The 22006-nt window shown below is 37.9% G+C and overlaps 1 pseudogene across 1 annotated transcript in view; it reads right to left on the reverse strand.

Moving 5' to 3' along the window:
* Nucleotides 1-14902, reverse strand: part of LOC147825250 (NADH dehydrogenase [ubiquinone] iron-sulfur protein 4, mitochondrial pseudogene) — a 169811-nt pseudogene extending 154909 nt beyond the window's left edge. The window contains exons 1-2 of the transcript XR_015440821.1: nucleotides 4384-14902; nucleotides 1068-3302 (exon numbers count right to left, since the gene is read on the reverse strand). The product of XR_015440821.1 is annotated as an NADH dehydrogenase [ubiquinone] iron-sulfur protein 4, mitochondrial pseudogene (transcript). The remainder of the gene's footprint in view (nucleotides 1-1067; nucleotides 3303-4383) is intronic.
* Nucleotides 14903-22006: the final 7104 nt, after the last annotated feature.

Below are 22006 nucleotides of genomic sequence, written 5' to 3' on the forward strand. Positions count from 1 at the left end.
TTTCACTTTTTCAATCGTAAACGCTTAATGAGCCAACTAAGATATCTGCTTCAGAAAAATCATAAAATATTATAGAAAAGAATGAGGGCCGGGGATTTAGCTCAGCAGTTTCGCGGCCTGCTGTGCAAGCACAAGGACCTGAGTTCAATCCCTGGTACCAAAAAAAAAGAGAACTACAAAAAATGAGGTTCATTGTATCATTTTAGGACCATTTTTATAAATGGAAGAAAATTATTCATGAAAATGAGTTTTTCTTGCCATGAAATAAGTTCATTTTTTTCTAAACAGATGTTGAACAAACATTTAAAGACTCATTGGATAAAGGACTCCTAATTATTAGAATGCCTGTTCCTTGATTTCTTCTTTGCTTAACTTACATGCTCTCCAAAAGACATTCATGGGCCAATTTTAATACAGTTTGTCAAGATTTTACTATTCTTCACTCTGGGCAGGGGGGCAAATAAAAATAATAAATACAATGGAGTAATAGAATCTGCACAGGTCCTACATTACTATTTCTGATTATTTCTCCATTAGACATCAGTTCTCCACTTTTACTCCTGACCATTAAACTCCATACAATTACTCATTATACCCTTTACCTTACTTAAGGGAGAACTGGCAGCTATTTGTACTCCCTTCCCCAAGCATCAAAATGTAGAATTAACAATGCCTTCTGGGCAGGACAATATGTATCTCCTTGTCTGTATATGATCAACATAACCTTTTTGTCAAGACTCTGCCAACTAAAAGTTAGAAAACTCATTCAAATTGACTTGAGAGAGGGTGGGGTGGGATGGCAGGGGTAGTGGAAGATATGTTGGCTCGCTTAGCTGAAAACATTCAGAAGTAAATCTCTCTTCAGGCACGGTGTAGTAGAGGGGCTCAGACATCATCAAGAACTAGTAACTCTATCTCTCCTATCTACTTCTTTCTAAGTAGTCTTTATTCAAGATTTTATTTGAGGGTTACCAGCATCTCCAAGCATTCATTAAACTCCTAGTAAAAGGGCCCCCTTTTCTTTCCCAATAGTTCCAACAAAATGTCTGGAATTGAGTCTCACTGACCTGATTTGTAGCATATGCCCATCCATGATCCAATCACTATGATCAAGAAATGAAAGATACTTGTGGCCAGGCCTCAGCTAGATGTCTCCTCTCTGGAGGAAGCTGCTGTAACAGAAACGAGTGGACTGGTAAGGACGAGAGGTTTTCCTCAAAAGAGTAAGCACAAGGTGTGCTAATTGAAAGTAATTATGGGTCTAGTTCACCTGAAACTGAGGGGGTTACCCGAACCCATGACTTTTAGAACTATTACCAGGAAAGTCCCAAACAAACCAGGATAGCTGCCCCCCTAGTGCTGTTATCAGGTGATTCAAAAAGCTAACACTGAGCCATAGTGCCCTGTGACTCCTGTATCAGAGTCACTGAGATTTATGGCTTTTCCCTCTTCCAGGTTCCATGTAAGTTGTTCCCATCCTTACAGTTGAACACAAACCCTCAGTCACTGAATGACAGTTGGGTAATGTCTCATATGGAGAGTGGGCGAACCACAGACCCAGCCACACACTGCTCATTATCTAGGTGAGTGCAACCCATTCCAGCCAGAGTTTTAAACTCCCTTTCTGTGGGTAATCTCTACCTCATGGAGCATACTCACCAGTTTCTGGATTACTCCTCCCAGTCCCAAGTTACACATTTATCTTGCCTATTGCTTTATTTCATGTCAGCTGATTCTTTTACCTTATTTTCTCTTCCCAAAGAACTTGGACAACTCTGTCTTTGAGCTCCATGTCTTTATCTCAGCTTTGTAGTAATACTCCTCTCCTGGAAGCCGTCAGCAGTTCAATTTGGCATTTTCTCTCTCAATTTGCTCACACCTGATTTGGCCAATAATTTCCAAGTAGGAATTATTTACAATCCAGGGATAGCCAAAATCATCCACTGGGGTGCATGAAGATAATTTCAGAACTTCTACTTACAACCATTTTTGTGTTATTCTTTTTTAATTTTCATGTGAGAGTATATTTTATAATGTGTATAGTATATAGATATATGTACATGTATATATCATTCATAATCATATCATTTCCATATCTCCAGTGCTTAGTACACTTCCTGGCTTACCAATTGTTTCTTTTTTCTTTTTTTTTTTTTCTTTGAGGTTTAAAGGTCAAATTTATTAGACAGAGATGCATACATAGATGCATACTATAAATACTGCAAAGATGACTTTATTCACAGTCAACACAGAGACATAGCCAGTGCCAACCTATTTTGTGGTTACTCTTGTTCTTTTGTTCCAAGAAAAGTTTGCGCCGTAAGACTTGGACTTAGGTTTTGGAACTTTCCTCTCTTCAATGTCATAGCTCCATCCATTTTTTTTCTGCAAAGGCAACTGGATCTTCTTTGGTACTGAAGGTTAGAACCTTATTGGACAAGGGATCACCAGTTGATGCCCAACCCATCAAAGGATTTTCCCATCGCTCCCTGATATCAAACTCCATTTTCTATTTCTTTGTGTTGTTTACACCAGACTGCGTGTTATTGCTAGCAGGAACAAAGATCCTGACTTTTCTAGTTTTGATATGCTCTTCCAGACCAGTTAATGTGTTGATATCCAATTTTTCATCAACTGTTATAAGTTGCATGTCTTGAATTTGGTCCTGTGCCAACCTCCATGTGAATGTGCTCAACAACCTGGTAGGAACCCTGGAAATGGAAATGGCAGCTGTATGCACTGTCCTTCTCCCCAACAACACGTGCCTCAGAGTCACTGACCTTGAAAACGCCTCCATGTTGCTGCAGCCAAACAGCCGGATACCAATTGTTTCTTAAACAAATGCATCCATGAATGAATCAAATCTATCCCATGAAATAAATCAATCAATGATGTCCCTGTCCATAAAATATTCTAAATGAGTCCCTTGTAAGTCCACAGTCACTCAAGAATTTTTCATTCCTCCTTTTCTCTTCTGTCCCTCATGTGAATGATTTTTCCCCAGACATCCTGCCCTCATTTCCAACAATCTCAGTCTCTACTCCCTCAATCTGGTTACCCAGAGTTTTCAAGTTTGTCTCTGCCCTTACATATCTTCTCCCAAATTTAGTGCCTCCCCTCAGGATCACCAAAACCCCACCCTCACCTTCACCTCAAGAGTCACATTTTCACTCCCAAGCTCTGGAATTGCTTCTTCTCAACAAACTTTAACAGTAGCATCTCATTGGTCATAGGACAGCTACCAGCCCTGCAGCTCCAGGCTTCTGCACCCATGCTTACCCATGGACTACCCTGGTCCCCATCTGAGAAGAAATGAGAAAAATAAAGACAATATGGAACATAAATACAAATATATACTTTAGCAGCCCATGACTTCCTTTTATTCTGAGATTATGATCTCTATCTTTTTTACATTAAGATATTCTTTCTCTTATATAATGATTAAGGTAATTAGTTATTGTCCTTTCCTGGCAAAGTAATAATTTGGCAGTCCCCTTTGGGTCCCAAAATCTTTTCTATGAAAATTCACTCATTCAAAAAATCTAAACATCTGGGGATTGCTAAACCATCAGCACAGAGAAAATCTTTTAATTGATTTGCTTTTAAAGTGGGAAAAGAACACCTGCTGTGCAAGCACAAGGACCCGAGTTCAATCCCTGGTACCAAAAGAAAGTGAGAAAAGAAGTTGATTCCTAAGGCAAAATGTAGCACAAGGCATGGTAGTACACACTTGTAACCTCAGCTACTTGGGAGGCTGAAGCAAGAGAATCACAAATTTGAGGCCAACCTGGGCAACTGAGCAAAACTCTGTCTCAAAATTTTAAAATGGGGAGAAGGCACCTGGGGATGTAGTTCAGTGGCAGACCACTTGTCTAGCGTGTACAAATCATTGGTTCAATGCCCAGTACTACAAGAACGGGACAGGGAGAAAGAGAAAAAAAAAGGGGGGAGTGGAGGAAGGAAGAAAAGAAAGAGAGAAAGAAGGAGAGAAAGAAAGAAAGAAAGAAAGAAAGAAAGAAAGAAAGAAAGAAAGAAAGAAAGAAAGAAAGGAAGAAAGAAAGAAAGGAAGGAAGGAAGGAAGGAAGGAAGGGAAAGAAAAATAAAAGAAGGAGTAGAGGAAGGAAGGAAAGGAAGGAAGGAGGGAGAAAGGAAGGAAGGAAAGAAAGAAGGAAGGAAGGGGGAAATAGTCCAGAAGAACTTACAAATGAAGCATTTCCAATTAACCATTGAGCATTACCATAACTCCCTCCTAAGCACAGATTTAGAGACAGAAGGGAGCGTCAAGAGCCTGGACGACAAGCAGCCATGGCAAGGGAAAGTTTCAGAGAAATTCAGACAGATGAGAGTAAGGGAGTCTGAGAATCATCTATGATGACACCATACCTTTGCTGCTAAGGGCTGATTCTGTCTTAGAACCTTCATCCTATCAGGGCCTCCTATATCTCAGGGTATACCTTGATACAGGTGTGGGCTGGCATCAGGAAAAACAGCATCATGGATAGTGTTCATGTTCCTGCTTCATCCTGCTTTATCACCAATGGAAAAGGTTTGAGTTTCCCAACTGAAACTCTGCTTGGATAACAAATACAGACTGACTTTTTGTTTAGCTCAAGAGCACATATATTCAAATGCTTTCCAAATGTTTGAATCAGTGAATACCTCTTAGACATACCTTTTATTGAAAAATCCAAATGCTATTAACCATTCAAACTGGGGCTCAAAAACACAGCCAGAACTAGAAAGCCAGTGAATTCTAGGCAGTATTTTGGTTACTTGTGGTTTCTAGCTTTAGGAGTGTATTTTAGAAGTCTTAGCTTTAGAAGTGAATCATATGGGTTTAGGGTACTTGGGGCAATTTTTACCTTTTGTCCACAGTCAGGGAAGTATTATCTCATTACTCCCACAAGCAAAACCAAGCAGATATGAGTCACTTAGTTGGCTGAATCCCATCCTTGTAACACCCACATTAGCCTAAAACTCTGGAATTGATCGTTTTTCTGAATCACATCAGACTCAGCAGTGTGAGCTCATGACATAACTTACTAACTTTTTCTTACAGTCTATGATGGCCATTTCACCTGGAAAGAGGAGACAGGCTCTCTTGTTTCTGGATATTTGAATTTGTTTTTTCAAGGCCCTCACTTAAGTACTAAAGACCCATGAACATGGTATATTTCTTCTTCCTATGGTTTCTATTTTTCTAGGAAACAGAGTCCCAGCTTGACAAAAGGTATAAGTAAAATCTCACAATTATATTAAAATGAGGACATGAACTTCTGAACATATTATCATACATACTGAGATTGTTTTCTCCTCGATTCTCAGATATGGGGAGAAAAAGAAAACCTCCTGCAAGTTTCCCAAACATCTTTGACCACTAGCAATCTGCACAGGTTAGATATAAGGAGTATTTTCAGTGCTGAGGTGTACATTTGGAAGATCATCTGCGGCTAGGGCAGCCAGAGGGGTAGAGCTAAAAGGAGCTTGCTTTCCAATCACTGAAAGACATTTTAAATCAGAATAATCTGTTCTTAATTCAGGTCTCCTAGTGTGCCTTTACTGGGAGTTTGAATGACTGCGCTGACCTTTGTCTTCTCCATGACTGAGCTCGTCACCAAGATGTGGTCCCTATTCATGATCTGAAACTCCATTTGACTTGTTATGCAACTGAGATTGGGGTTCTCTAGTCCTTAAAGATCTAAATGAAATTGGTTTGAGCTCTCATTCTATACCCTGGAAAATTCTACTGCTCTACCCCACCCCACCCAGAATAACCAATAATTTTGCATTTTTATGTCTGCCTCTGAGTCCAACTCCCTGTCCCTACAAGGGTCTGCCCTAGTGACATTGTATGCTGAGTATCTTTTCATGGGCTTATTTGCAACGTGCTTATTTTCTTTGGTGAAGTGTCTGTTCAGGTTTTTCCAATTTATCATTATTATTATTATTTTAATAATTGTGTACATTTAAAGCATGTAAATATCTTGATATATGTGTATATACTGAAATGACTACTGCAGTCAAACTAATTAACATAGCAATCTCCTTACATAGTTACTGAGTTGGGTGGGGTGAGAGCACCTAAAATCTACTCTCTTAGCAAATTTCCACAATTTCTTTACCCACTTTTTCATCAATGATCACGCAGATTGTTTCCATATCTTTGCTACTGTGAATAATGCTACAATGAATATAATGGTGCAGAAATCTCTTTGAGGTCTTGATTTCATTTGCTTTGGAAATATACCTAGAAGTGGGATTGCTGGACCCTATGGTATTTGTTGCCCATTTCAGAACAACCCAGTTATGAGAATTCAAGATACTATGAGACTGCAGAAAGAGATAGAGAGGTCCAGCATTGGACAGAGTTCGATTTATTGGGAACTTGCTGACAGAAGCGTGTTCCTGGGCAGCAGCATGACCTGGTGGATCCTTGAGATTTGGATCAGAAAATGGGAGGCTTATAAAGTGGTCAGACCAACAGTGACTTCATCAAAGCCAGAATATATTCAGTTTATATCAAGCTAATGTCAAAGAGTCAATTACAAAGAGTCAATTAATGTCAAAGAGTTCATTTACAAAGCTCCCCATACCACTCTAATGGTTTTGTTTATTTATAATATACTGAGAAATCATGCAGGAAAAACCAACCAGGGTTACTTGAGGACAAGCATCACACTTTTGACTCACTTGTAGCCATGGTCACATCGAGCTAAATTTACAGAGTTGCCTGAGTTTCTGATGTAATATGCAAAATCCCATTGCCATAGCCAATCAAGAAGTTTTTCTCTGTTTTCTTGTAGAAGTTTTAAGGTTTCATGTCTTACATTTAAGTCTTTAATCCCCTTTGAGTTGTTCTTTTTGTATATGGTACAAGAAAGGGTCAAATTTCATTCTTTCATATGTAAATATTCAGTTTTCCCTATACCTTTTATCAAAGACTATTTACCTTTTGTGTGTTTTTGGTGCCCTTGCCAAAATAGTAGTTGGCCATGTCAATTCTGTTTATCTCTGGGCTCCTAATTCTGTTCCATTGGTCTATGTGTCCATTGGTCCAGTATATTACTATTTTCTTATTATAGCTTTGAAATATAATTCAAATCAGAAAGCATGCTGCCCCTAACTTTGTTCTTTTTCCCAAGACTGCTTCAGCTATGTGGAGTCTATTGTGGTTCCAGAGATATTTTGGAATGGTTTTTTCTATTTCTATGAAAAAGGTCACTGTAATTCTGATAGGGGTTGTATTGATTCTGTATCTCACTTTGGGTAGTGCAGGCATTTTAACAATATTAATTCTTCCAATCAATGAACATGAATGATTTTCCATTTATTTGTATCTTCAATTTCTTTTATCAATTTTATAATTTTCAGTGTACAGAGACCTCTCTTGCCTCCTTGATTAAATTTATTCATAAGTATTTTATTCTAATTAATGCCATGGTATTTTTAAATTTCCTTTCGGATATATCATAATTTATATAAAGAAACACAAATGGTTTATATTTGTTTATTTTGTGCCCTGTAATGCTACTTGATTTATTAGCTCTGTGTGTGTAACCTTTATAATTCTCTACATATTGTATCATGCTGTATATAAGTGGAAAATTTTACTTCTTTCTTTCCAATTTGGATGCCTTGTCTTTCTTTTCCCTGTTTGACTGCTCTTGCTCATACTTCCATTTTTTTATCAGAGTGTTCATTTTCTTACTGTTGAGTTTTTAAGGTGTTTTGTATATTTTAAATAAGAATCTTTTATTAGATATGACTTTTGCAAATATTTTCTATCAGTCTGTGGCTTGATTTTCAACATTTTAAGATTGATAGTTATTTTTATTCTCAGATCTTGAATATATAATTCTATAATTTTCTAGTTTAAATTGTTGCAATTGATATAATAGCTGTCATTTTTTTCTTTTGTTCTTTATTTTTTCCTTTTTTCTGCACTGGGGCTCAAACCCAGGTACTCACATATGCTAGGAAGTGCTCTACCACTGACCTACATCCTCACTCTTGATAGTTGCAATTTCCTTCTTTTGGGCTTTTAAAAAATATTTTTCTCTTTGTCCTTGGTATTTTTAATACTATAATAGTCCCAAGTGTGGACATATTTTGTTTATATTTCTTATACGAGTTCATATTACAAATATGAATGCATTGTACAATATTCATAAGAGATTTATGCTTTTCATCAAGTCTAGAAAATCCCCCCAAAATTCATCAGATATTGTCTTTCTTTCTAGTCTCTTTTCCTGCTATTCCCATTAGGCATATGTTGGAACTTCTCATTTTTCCATTTTTCATTTTTCTTTGTACTGCTGTTTTATGTTTTCTATCTTTTTTTCTCTGACAGCATTTTGTGTAATTTCCTCAGTTCAGTCCTTTAGTTTATGAATACAGCCTTCATCTGTGTTTAATATGCTAATAAATATTAATTTTTTATTGTTGCAGTAGCAAATTACCAAAAACTTAGAGGCTTCAAACAGCACCCATTTATTACTTCAAAGCTCCTATAGGTTAGATGTCTGGCATGTTGAACATTCTGCTTAATTCAGGTCTTACCAAGCTTAAATCAAGGAGTTTTCCATCCCTATGGCCTCATATAGGGCTTCAAGTCCTCTTCCATCCTTGTTTGGAAGATTTCAGTTCTTTGCGGTTGTAGGACTAAGGTTCTTTTTTCCTTGAAATGTGACCCCTTTTATCTTGAAATCAACAATTATATATCAAATCCTTCTCATTCTTCAGATCTCTTACCTTTCTATTCATCTCTTACTCCCTTTTCTGCCTTCTTTTACAGTTTTGTAGGGATAACATGATTACATAGAACCTCCCTGGATAAACTAGAATAATCTCCCTATTTAAAGATTAGCTAATTAATAACTAATTATATCTGTATAATCCTTTTTGTCATATAAAATACTACAACCATGGGAGTAACACAAGGGCTAGCAATAGGGAGAAGTCATAATTGGGCCTACTATACTGCCCATTGAGTTTTTGTTTTATTGACTATATACAATATTTAACTTTTAGAAATTATGAGACAGAAACAGCAAATCTTCCTGTGTTTTTTGTTTTGGTTTGGTTTTGTGTTTGCTGTTGTTATTGTTCTCTGTGCTGGGGATTGCACTTGGGACCTCATGCATGCTAGGCAAGAGCTCCACCTCTGTGCCACATCTCCAGCCTCTTCCTGTTCCTTTTTTATGATGACTTGTATATTCTTGAGGTTTTAGCTCCTTTCTTTATGTCTTTAACTAGTCTGATTTTCTTGGGGAGGGTTCATTTGCAAGCATTCATAACTAAGTGGTGAACTGAGGTCAGATTGTGAAAGTTGATTCTGTGCATTTCTATACAACATTGCATTTACTGACTTTGTGTTCACATCCACACCTTGAAATCAGCACTTACACCACAAAAATTGACAGATGCTATAAAGCGAATGCTTATTTTCTTTTAAGAGCTCCTTTACTAGTATTTTGCTTATAAAAGGTTTTGTGTTCAAATTGGATGAGGGCATCAAAGTAGAATTCCTATGCATCGAGGATTTTGCAGTTGCCTGTACAAATCATTCTAGATGTATTATCAGCCTGGAATCACCTTTTAAAGCTACTTACTTAATGTGGGAGTTCCAGGACAGTGGCCTTGAGTATGTACATATAAACCCCGATCACATATGAGGTGACATAGTCTTAGGAGATTTTTTTTCTTTTTTTTTCTTTTTCTTTTTCTTTTTCTGTACATAGACCAAACTGAAACTAAGCTTTTCCAGCTTTCTTGTTTTCTTCTTGGGTCAATGAGCTTATTTTGCTAGTCCATTCCTTCACTGTGTAAATTGTTAAATAGATTATTAAATGAATCTTATCCAATGGTTTCAAATTATGCTTCCTGGAGCCCCAAGATGTTCTAGTAAATGACCTCAGAGGTTCTTCAGGGAGCAAAAGAAAAGTGGGCAGACTCTTCCTTCCATGCTAAAACCCAGAAGAGCATGTCTTTCCTCCTCCTCTCCCACTGCTGCACGAGGTTACACATGCACAATCACACATACTTTTTGTCTACATAACACATTCGTACTCCTGACAATATTATGCTAAAAGAAGAGGGTTCTTGTTTTTAAAATTAATAAATTTGTGAGATATTATAAGTTCTTAACTTTTGATGCAGAGAAGCTGAGGCACAAGAGTTGATACCTGAATTCAGAGTCAAAATAGGTAGAAACTATATTTGAACAAAAAATAAGTCTTATTGAAACAGAGACAATTTTTGCAAGAAAGTTGGAATTTAGTTTCTGATTAATGTGAAGAAATATAATGTGAGAGTGATTAAAAATTGCTGAAGAAGGCCAGGGATTTAGCTCAATGGTTTCACTGCCTGCTGCGCAAGCGCAAGGACCCGAGTTTAATCCCCGGTACCAAAAACAAAACAAAACAAAAAAAAAAGAATTGCTGAAGTTTTTACTTAGATCATCACCAGCCTGTTCTAGTATTTTAATATTTGCTGGTATGTTCTGAATACAGTGTTCTATATGCAGTGCTCACCATTTCACATGTTTTCTCACATTTAGACTACAAAACAATATAGGTAAACACTATTACTATCTCATTTTAGGGTAAGTGATTTAGCTGCTGTGTACATTTGCTCGGTAAGCAATAGAGTGGGGACTGATCCCAAGCCATTTAGCTCCAGAGCCCAAAGGCCTTTGTGCTGTTCCCTCTGCTCTCTTCTCTCCTTGTTCGCTCTGTGGATTAAGGCAGAGTCAATTCCACAAAAGCTGAGGTGTAACCATATTCACAAGCCTGTTCCATCAAATAACTTCTACATTTGATTCTCAGTATTTGCGTATTCCATATTTGCAAATTTCCCCAAAATTTATTTTAACCCCAAAACCAATACTCCTGACACTTCCACAATCATTGGGCATGGGTAGATGGAGAAAACTTTGAGTTGCTCGAGTTGCATATTCCCAGGTGAGGTTGAGCAAAATACACTCTGCTTTCTTTTTTTCAGCTCTCATATTGTAAACAAGTATTCCTTTTGAAATATATTTAGTGCCACATTTTTATACCTTTTGTTGATTTCACTGTTTAAAATGGCCCCCGTGCATAGTGCTGAATGCTGTCTACCATTTATAAACACAAATAGGCTGTGCCATGCCTCATGGAGAATATACCTGTGTCAGGTCAGTGGTGGTGAACCTATGGTACATGTGTTGTTCTCTTTTAAGACAAAAGATGTTAATGTATGAGTTGTTTTTTCTAAACTAAAACCTCCGTATTCAGGTTTAATTGCAATGTTGGCACTTTGCGATAAATAAGTGGGTTTGGGGTTGCAATTTGGGCATTTGTCTCTAAAAATTTTGCCATTACTATGTTAGGTGATGGGCATGACTATTGTTGACTGTGATTCCAGTGCTAATGAACCAACAATATGTACTGAATAAGGTGTCTTTAAATAAAAACACACACAAAATAAAATTTTCTGTTGGTATTAAAAATGTTGTGTGTGACCAGAGGCTCATAGCAATCTAACCATATATTTCCCCTATGAGCAATAATTCAGTGTTTTCTAAATTCGATGTTCTTTGGGACCTTACAAAATGTAACTGATATTATGAACAAAATTCAATTATTCTTTATTGCATCTCATAATCATCTGTGCCTGAGTTTTTGAGGCAAGGTGGCTGTCCCCACGTGGATGAAGCCACTGTACCTCCAAGTATTTTAGCCCCTGGAAGCCCCACTGACTAAGCCCACAGCACCTTCCAGGCTGCCACCTCTGCTCTTGCTTTACCCTCTGCAGAGGGGAACCTGGTTAATCAGGAGAGAAACTCCCTCAAAAAGTAAACAGTGAGTAGAGTGTACATATGGTGGAAAACAAATGGCTCTTGGTACCATGTTGTGGAAATTACCTCACTCAGGTAGATAAAGGAGCAAGGCATGCCCAGGTAGCTCTGGTGAGTTGTCCTCTGCCCCAAAACACACACATCACACTGCCCATTCGTGTCGTGTGCACCAGCCTGTCTGAGAACACTGCATCCCTGCACTCAGCACCCTCAGAACAGGGCTCTCTTTTGTCTTGCTGTGCTCTGTATCGACACCGTCCTCCATCATGTCTGTGACTGCCTGCCAGGGCTTAGGATTTGTGGTTTCACTGATCGGGCTTGCAGGCATCATTGCAGCCACCTGCATGGACCAATGGAGCACCCAGGACTTGTACAACAACCCAGTGACTGCTGTGTTCAACTACCAAGGGCTGTGGCGCTCCTGTGTCCGAGAGAGCTCTGGCTTCACTGAGTGCCGGGGCTACTTTACCCTGCTGGGGCTTCCAGGTAAGAACCGGGTGCCTTGCTATATGGTTGGGGAAATGGGGTGGAGAAGAGACTGCAACCTCTGCCTGGGACATGAGAGAGGGACCACAGATGAGAGAGGAACTGAATTCATTTTTTATAGGAGCAACAACCACTACCACAAGTGTTGTTATAGGAATAAAGAAACTTTGAGGAGAACTTTCCAGAGCTGGAAGCTCCTGTTCCCAGCTAAATGATTCCCAGTTCTCCTAGGACCACTTTATTCTAGTAAGTCCTATGTGAGCAATAGCATAATCTCATTCACTCACACAAACAGGATTCAGGAAGCCCAGACTTTGCCACTTTCTTCACTTAACCTCAAGTTTCTCTTGGCTGAGATGGATGCTGCCTAGCTCCTGAACAGATTCCACTCCAGGGCCCTTGTGCCTGGCCCCAGCTCTCAGGTGACTAAGCAAGCAGCAGCAATAGAAATGGGTCAGGGAAATGGCCAGAGAAAAAAAACCAGGATTCTCTGAGATGTGACAGATGGGGCTCCAGGTTTCTGACTTCAGAAAGTATTGGCCCCAAGGAATGAGACTTCAGGCACTCCTTGCAAAGGGGCCTCTGCCTGGCGAGTGACCTCTGCCCTGCAAGGAAAGGTGTTATGGCTGCCATGCGCCCTCCAAACTGGCGTGTTAGCTACCCCAGGACTGAATGTTCATTTGCTTAGTAGATTAGTCACTTCAACTTGAAGAAAAATTCAAGTCACAAGAGAGAAAATGTTAAGTGTCCTTCACTTGGACTATAGAGTAAGCGAAAGATAAACTTATCATTTTAAATTTTTGTTTATTTGTTTCTTCCATAAATACAAATAAAAGTCTTGATAGGAGAATTGATCTAAGTTTAGCAGGATCTGAAATAGAAAAATACAGGGTATTCCCTGCCAGGAATTGACCATTTGACTTCAAGGTAAAGACTTAGATTTACGGGGCAGGGGAGGCAACAAGTAAAGATGTGGGTCAGAATGATTTGTTCTTATATACACTCAACATTTGTGCATAGGGTACTCCTACACCCTCAAGAGTCTATGGACTTGGCATCCCAAGAAAATGGGATGCCCCTGGCTGGGCAATGCAAGGTACCAAGTGAGGAGGGCCCAAGGCTGGTGCTGTGGGAGATGAGATGAGCAGGGAACTATGCAAAGAAGGCTCCACCAAGGCAGAAAAATCACAGAGGACATTTAAGAGTAGTTAGGATTTGAAGGGAATAGCATTCCAGAAAGAAAAACAGCATGGGCAAAAGCCACCCACATCTCATTCAGGCATAAATGAGAGAATGACCTTGACTGGACAGGGTTTATGTGGGGAGGGTTAGGGAAAGCCCTGAATGCCAAGCTAAGATGTTTGGAAACCCATGAGAGGTTTACTTAAGATTATGGTATTTCAAGAATATTAGCCTGGTGAAAGAATGCAGAACAGATCAAAGTAGGATGAAAGACAAAGGCAAAAGCAGTAGAACCAGGGTGAGAGGAAGGGACCAGCTATCAACAGAACAAGAACCAGATGTGATCACCTGCTCGTCAGTGATCTCTTTTCACTTAGGACTGGAGGAAGGTGAATCACTTCCTGTTCCTGGTCCTACTGCCCCTCCCAAGCTCTGAGTCTAACCACTTGCCCTTAGGATTTTCCTTCACTTGAAGTACAAAGCACCAAAACAAAACAAAAAAAATGTCCAGAGGTTAGGACTTGGGTCCACACAGAGCCACAGGACACAGTGGAGAGAATCGACCTGAGGCTGACCTCATACCACACACAGCACCATGGAAACACATAAAGGCTTTGTGCTGCTTCACAGAGGGGGAACGACAGTGGTGCACTAGCACTTGGTAAGCCACTGTTTCTCAATATTGTATGTAATTCAACAATTACCTTGTGAGATTGATATTATTATTATCAAACTTTTGGGCTGGGGATTTAGCTCAGTGGTTCCACTGCCTGCCTCACAAGCAGAAGGACCCGAGTTCAATCCCTGGTACTGAAAAAAAAAAGCCCCTCAAACTTTTAGACAAGGAACCAGTCTAAGTAACTCACCCAAGGTTATTTGCAGATCTTGTCAGACCTCAAACCCTGTTCTGTCTGAGCATAAGCTCCAGCTCATATTCCTACTAGGGATCTATAAAGTTCTAAGACACAAAGCAGGAATCTCTTTTGACCCAGAGTAGAAATCCCCTGTGCAGAGGTGCCTTCCCCTCTTCCTCTCTTGCCTAAGTCTGGTTCTGAGTCCCACCCAGCCTTCTCCTCCTGTTCGTCCTAGACTAACAGCAGTCAACATCCTCCATGCTTATGTTACAAATAAAGAAATTGAGACTCAGAGGGACAGAGTGGCCTGCTCATGCCCAGAGACTAATTATAAGGAAGCCTGAGACTGCCTGTTACATCTTCTTTTAGAACCTGAGTGTGTGTGCATGTGTGTATGTAGGTGTACATGTGTGTGTGAGAGAGACTCTATGACTAGACAGTTTAGAGAAATATTTTTCAAAGAGAGTATTACAGAAATGCCTTTTAAAGAAAATAAATTCTTACAGACCTTCAATGTTGATTTAAATCATACTCATTTCAATGTTACTTTAATGTATATAAATATAACAAGAGATTTAAAATTCTTATGTAAGTCCTACACAAGCACAAAAAAGACATTTGCAAATGTAATATAACACTGAAAAAGCCAATAAGATCAAATTTAAAACTTATTTTAGTGCCAGTTTCCACTTGGGCTGTAACAGGACAAAGATGCAGCCTCAAGTCTGGTGTTGTATTTCATCTGTTTCAGTGTTTTGACTTCAATATTATTAACACAGACTCTCCATTTACATAGGTTTGTTTTACAAAATGGAATTAATAACTTTGAGAGATCACATCTCACACTCAGCCACACCATTTCAGGACTCATCCTCTCACGTCTGTGGTCATGAGGTGTCTGGGACTTGATAGTACCCTGCAGAGGTCTTGGTTTGTTTAAGGAAAGGTTGTATCCTGGTGTTCCTGAAACCTGGCTCTAATGGCTATCTTCACCCAATGATTTCTGGGATTTGACAAAGAAAGACCTTTTACTGTGTATTTCTGCCAATAACAGTTGCAATCTAGTATCCACAAAGACAGAACAGTGAAAGCCTTGGGGATGGTACTGACCACCAACATAGTGACCACTAGGGCACAGACCTTTGAGCTTAGAGCACCAGTACCGTCAGATGAGGAGAAATTCTCACCATTCTGTTTTCTGATTGAGCTATAACAGGGGCTTTGTTTATTAACAGCTGAGGATATCATTTACCTCTCCCCTGGTGCAAATATAATCATAAGCACCAACATGAACATAAACCAGAAGTCTCTAGCCAGCAGATCGGGAATAGGTTTGTTCTCTATTGCCATTAAAATGAAGGCACAGAATTTTTAAACTTCCACTGAGAAGCTACATACACCCAAGAATGCAAACACAGACTCTCAGGCTGAGCAAGAAGCAGCCAGATATAACCAAACCCTCCAGAGATACTCTAGGCATAAGACTACTGAGCACTTCCTAGAAAAGTTATTTCCTAGACTCACAACTAGAAGTCACCTGTTCTGGCTCTGCTGAGTATAAAAAAAGTTCCTGGGGAGGGGGGCACAAAGAAGGAAAAGCAAAGAAAAGTGTTTGGTTTTCTCACATGCAGAAATAATGGAGAAATAATGACATAGAAATCATGGCATTAGAAGAAATGTGTAAACTCATTCAACAAATATTTGTTGAACACATACTATGAACCAGGCTATCTGGATGTGGGTAGTATAAATGTCAAAAGGAGAGAGACAGTAAATAGATCATTTAAATACAAAGTTTTGTCAACCTCAGCATTATTGACATTTTGGGATCATACAAGTCTTTTAAGGGAGTGTGCTGTTCATTATAGGATATTTAGCAGCATCCTTGACCTCTACCCACTAGGTAGGTATAGCATTGCCCCTCCACTCACTTGTAACAATCAAAAATGTTTCCTGATATTGCTAAATGTCCCTTGGGGGCAAAATCATCCCTAGTTAAAAAACAGCAGCAACCAAGTCATGTATGACACAGGGTGCAGTCCAGGATGAAAGAGGAGGCTTCAGAAGGGAAGTGACTACTGAACCAAGTCTGCTACAGCAAGCATGAGTTACCTGGGAGGGTAGAAGCAAAGGGGGGAGGGGGATAGAAGAGGGAGGGGGAGGGGAGAGGGAGGGAGATGAGAGATTTAATAAGTTGAGAGAATTGAAAGAATTTAGCTCTGTGTGAGGGGAACAGTACAATGTTATGCATTAAATACTTTTAAATAATACTTTTAAATATTTTTCAAGAATCAAAATTTAAAAATAAAAAAAGCTTTGCTAAAAGAAATTTTAAAAGACAAATGGAAATACATATTACATGTTCATAGATGAAAATATTACAAAAATGTGTATTTGTCTCTAATTAATGTTATAATAATAAAATTTATTGAGACCTAGCTATGTGCTAAGCATTGTTTCAAGAAACTGACATATATTAATAGATGTAATTTATATGATATTTATTTAAGTAAATTGACTATATATACCTTATGTTCACAACAACCCTGTGAGGTAAGTACTGTTACTGTTATCTCCATTTTATAGATAAGAAAATGGGTTCAGAGAGGTTAAAGAATTGTCTAGTGGCTGGGAGTGGTGGTGCATGCCTTATTTCCAGCATTTTGGGAGGCTGAGGCAGGAGGAATGCAAGTTCAAACCCAGAATGGGCAAGTTAGTGGCTTCGGGGGTTTTTGTTTAAGAATAATGAAGTGATGAGTTACCCCTGTCAGATATTTAACCAAAATTTAAGGCTTTGATATTCAAATTGTGTTTTAGTAAAAGGATAGACAGATTAATGAAACAAAATCTAAAATTAGAAAGATACATCTATATTCATTAGTGAGATTGGCCTATAGTTCTCCTTTTCAGTTGGGTCTTTCTCTGCTTTGGGGATCAAGGTGATGCTTGCTTCCAGGAATGAATTTGGGAGTATTGCTTCCCTTTCAATTTCATTGAGGAGTTTAAACAGTAGTGGCAGCAGTTCCTCTCTAAATGTCTTGAGGAATTCAGCAGTGAAGCCATCAGGGCCCGGGCTTTTCTTAGGTGATAAGTTTTTAATTACATTGTCAATTTCATCGGTTGATATTGGGTTGTTCAGAATTTTTAGGTCTTCTTCATTCAACTTTGGTAATTCATATGTATCTAGGAATCTGTCCATTTCTTCTGTGTTGTCCATCTTATTGGCGTATAGGTTCTGGAAGTAGGTATTGATGATCCTCTGGATTTCTGCTGAGTCTGTTGTAATCTCACCCTTTTCATTCCTAATTTCATGAATTTGGGCCTTTTCTTTGCTTTTTCTGATAAGGTTGGAAATGGAGTACTACTCAGCCATAAAAAATGAGAAATTAGATACATTTATGGCTAAGTGGATGCACATCGAGGTGATACTCTTAAGTGAAATAAATATGACACACATGTATAAATACCTAATAGTTTCTCTGGTGTGAGAAACTGAAAGTGTAAATAAGGACTAAAATGTATAATAGGTAATGTGAAATAGGAAGAAAAGGGGCAAAGGGGAAGGAAGTGGGAGGGCTAGGGGAAAGGATAGAAGGGAATGGGATTAATATGAGAAAATGGAAAAATAGGAACAAAATCTTTGTAAATAGAGAGGACTGGAGGGGTTGAAGGGAGGGCTGGGCAAGGGTGAAAAGTAAGAACCAAGAGAGATTATGTAAAGGTGCAAATTTCCAAAGATGAATGTCATTATATTGTATACCTAAAATGTACCAATGGTTAGAATGAATAATCGATAATGCAAAATAGGAAGAAAAGGTCCAAAGGGGTAGGGGTAGTGGGAGGGGCAGGGGAAAGGAAAGAAGGGAAAGGAAAAATTCTGAGAAATGGAAAAAATGGAAATAAAGTCTTTGTAAATAGGGAAGGGTGGAGGGGGTGAAGGGAGGGCTAGGAATGGGGAAAAAATAAGAACGAAGATGCATTATGTAAAGGTACAATTCCCAATGAGAAATGTAATTGTGTTGTATACCTACAATGTGCCAATAAAAGAATTTAACATAAAAAAAGAAAGACACATATGTGAATTTAACATAAGATAGAGGAGGTTTCAAAAGCAGTAGGAAAATGAGAAGATTATTCAAGAAATGCTACAGAAATTATTGACTAGCCTTTTTGGATGTGTAAAAGAAATTGCAACAGCAACCAACACATAAAGCAAAATTAATCCCATGTTAATTGAATGTAAAAAATACATACAATACTTCTAAATATTTTTAAATTCTACATTTTATCTCCTAAATGGAAAATAATTCTCTTACCACAGTAACAATGGAGGAAAACACAAATAAAAAGTAAATTTATTTCATTACATAATTCAACAAATAGCTATTGAGCACATTTTATGCACCATATACTGGGAAGTACATAAAATGAAATACAATGTATGGGGTTTTTTCCTAAAATGAGAAATGAAACTAAAAAGCAAATAACCAATCAAAAGGATATTTTAGTACTTCTAGCAATATTGAGATCCTTAACAAATAAATAGCTCATAAAAACTGATAGAAAAGTGCTCAATTTCTAATGAATAAGTGAGAGAGGAGTACAAACTGACAAAGAAAAGGAAAAATAACAAATGTTTCATAGATATTTGTTGAAACGGGTCGAGGATGTAGTTTAGTAGTAGATTGCTTGCCTAGCATGCATGAGGCTCTGAGTTTGATCTCTAGCACCACAAAAAGGAAAAAACAATTCAAACTCAGTAATCAAAGAGATGTAACAGAAATAGGTGATCATGTATAATTTACCAAGTTCACAGTATAGGTTAGCATGTAGTAGGATCTTTCAAATATTGCTATCAGGAATAAAATTCATAGAAAGCAATGCCACTCTATGTACAAAGGATTTTTTTAAAACTTCAAACTCTTTGACAACCCAATTCTAGTCCTAGTAATCTATCCTAACAGAGTAATCAGAAGTGCTGGCAAAGAGTTATATGTAAAATATTCATCATAACATTGCTTTCATACAAAAATATTGGGGGAAGATACAACCTAACTATGTAAGAATAGACATTGTTCAGGTAAATAATCACACTTCTATATAATGGAGTTCTAATGCGCTCAAACTATATTATATTTACAAAATCTTTGCTTACATAAATACAACTCAGTGGAAACAGCAAAACATCAAATATGATAATATCTTAATCATGAAAAAAATTATACAGAGGATTGGCAATAAAGAAGTATGCCAAAAACACTCTGTTTAGTGTTTAAAATTTAATGACTTGTAAAAATTTCCAAATTTTCATTATGAACAGCAAAAGGTAGAATCAGAAACTAGGCATATGCAGTATGGTAATACAAGGAAAAGAATTACTGAATGTGTCAATTGTTTTTCTTGTTAGTATTCTAATAATCCTTCCTGATTGCTAGCTATAATATTTTATATGTCTATTTATACCACCATTTTGCCTAATTATCATGGACAGTATTACATTAATAATCCTAAAAGTTGTTAATAAAAATGGTGGGAATATTTTATGCAAAGTCAGTAAAAAAGCTCCCGAAAACTTATAATCTGAAATGATACTTGAGATGTCTTATTTAAGCCTGAATCCAGGAATGATTCCAGCAAACATTTTGCTTTTAAAAGTGATTGAGCAAAGTTAAACCATGCCCATTATTGTTAAGCAGAATCAGACCAGGAGTTAGCTAATAGCCATATATTCAATGGGTTTCAACAAAACTTTTTGCCATGAACCAAATATCAGATTCTCTCTGTGGAGTCCCATTCATTCTTTGGTGGAGACAGCTAAAGTAGTAGCTGACTCATTTCAGAGCTCAGAAAATTCACCAGGATGTGAAAAATCCCATTTTTCAAGTGTTTTAAAACACAAAAAAGTGTATAGATTTATAATTTTTCTCTTCTCATTCAGCATCCTGCCTAGAGATAGTTTTAGTATACCCTTTAAAATTAGTTTTACTTCTTCCAAAAAAATTAAGTCATTGCCACATTTTAAACAAAAAGAAAAGTTTTTTAAATGTTTGTATTGGTATATGTGTGTAATACATAATAAATACATTCATTATAGGAATTGCTACATATCTCATCTTGATCCTTTTTACTTCTTTTCCCCTTCTCACCTCTCTCCTGTCTCCCCTCTTCTCCAGATCCCCTTCCCATCTCTGCAAAGTCTACCTCCCTGTTTCTTATCATTTATCTTTTATTTTGCTCTTTATTTGCACTTTGGCTTTTCTCAGGTAAGAGAAACTATGAGCTATGTAACCTTATGTGTCTGATTTATTTCACTTAGCCTTATGAACTCAAGGTGCATCCATTTTCCTACAAATAACTCCAATTTATCCTTATTTATGCCTCAGTAGTCCAAAAAGAAAACTTAATTCATTATTATCTGAATATGATTTTTTTCTACTTTTGAAATTTACCATAAAACCTTTGCATAGGGAAATTGAGGGAGAAGCTGTTATGAGTGAGAAAAGATAACTTGTGATAATTTTTTTTTACTTTCCTGTTTTCAATCTACTGTTTTGGCAGCATTATAATCAATGTATGGGGGGCAGGGATGTTGGACAAATGTCATGAACTAAACAGCCAAAAACTATGTAGAGCTTTCTCAGAATAACAAGCCTGCCTCTTGATTGAATTAAGAGTTAAGATGTATCTTGTCCACAGAAACAGTGCCAGAATCATTTCCAAATTGTTTTAATAACATTTCTCAATCTAATTAGCCCAAGGAGACCAAGAAACCAGTGTGACTTCCTCTAGCTGCCCCTTTCCTACATTTTAGACTTAGCCTCGTAGCTCAGCTCAGGAAACACAGCCATGAACACTACTTCACTTTCAAGCATTTAACTCTTGCTTATGCCCTTATTTGGGGTTTTCTGACATATGCTTCATTCTCCACAGACACTAACCACAAAATTTGAAGTTAGATGTGGAGTCAGGAGGAGCAATGCCCCCATTCAGATAGAGAAAGATCTTCCATATTTGCCTTCAATGTTTTCTGAGAACAAACCCATGAGATGGGCCGGGGATTTAGCTCAGTGGTTTCGCTGCCTGCTGCATAAGCACAAGGACCCGAGTTGGATCCCCAATACCAAAAAAAAAAAAAAAAAAACACAAAGCCATGAGAGTAGGGACTGGGTGGGGCCAAGATAACATTGAAATGTCCAGACACATAGGTGTGTTTCCTGGAGAACCTATCATGGTTAGAGATTATAGTGTGGATGAGTGTGTGAATGTGTGTATATTTCAGGCCTTGAAATCCAGATTTGGGAATATTAAAATTAATTAAATGTGTCTAAACTCAGAGGCTAGACATACATGACAATCCAAAGCAGCAGGTTCATCATTTCTCTAAGAAAAACTTTAGAAGTAAAATACAACACCTGATTTCTTCAGTCAAGTGTCTCTCTCTCTCTTTTTTTTTTTTACCTTGCACTTTTCAAGGCAGGCAGTGGAACCACTGAGCTAAATCCCCGGCCCCCAGGCAAGTGTCCCTTTAATTATGATTATACAGCTTCTAATTGTCTAAGTAACTGAAATAAAAAACTTTTCTACAAAATATAGAAGATAGTATATGAGATCAGAAAGTGCTCTGGGGTAGTGCCCACATGTTGGAGAT

The sequence above is a fragment of the Heterocephalus glaber genome, unplaced genomic scaffold (genome assembly GCF_053883595.1).
Source record: "Heterocephalus glaber isolate CG9 unplaced genomic scaffold, H.glaber_assembly_v1.0 deba00001504, whole genome shotgun sequence".
Classification (NCBI taxonomy): Eukaryota; Metazoa; Chordata; class Mammalia; order Rodentia; family Bathyergidae; genus Heterocephalus; species Heterocephalus glaber.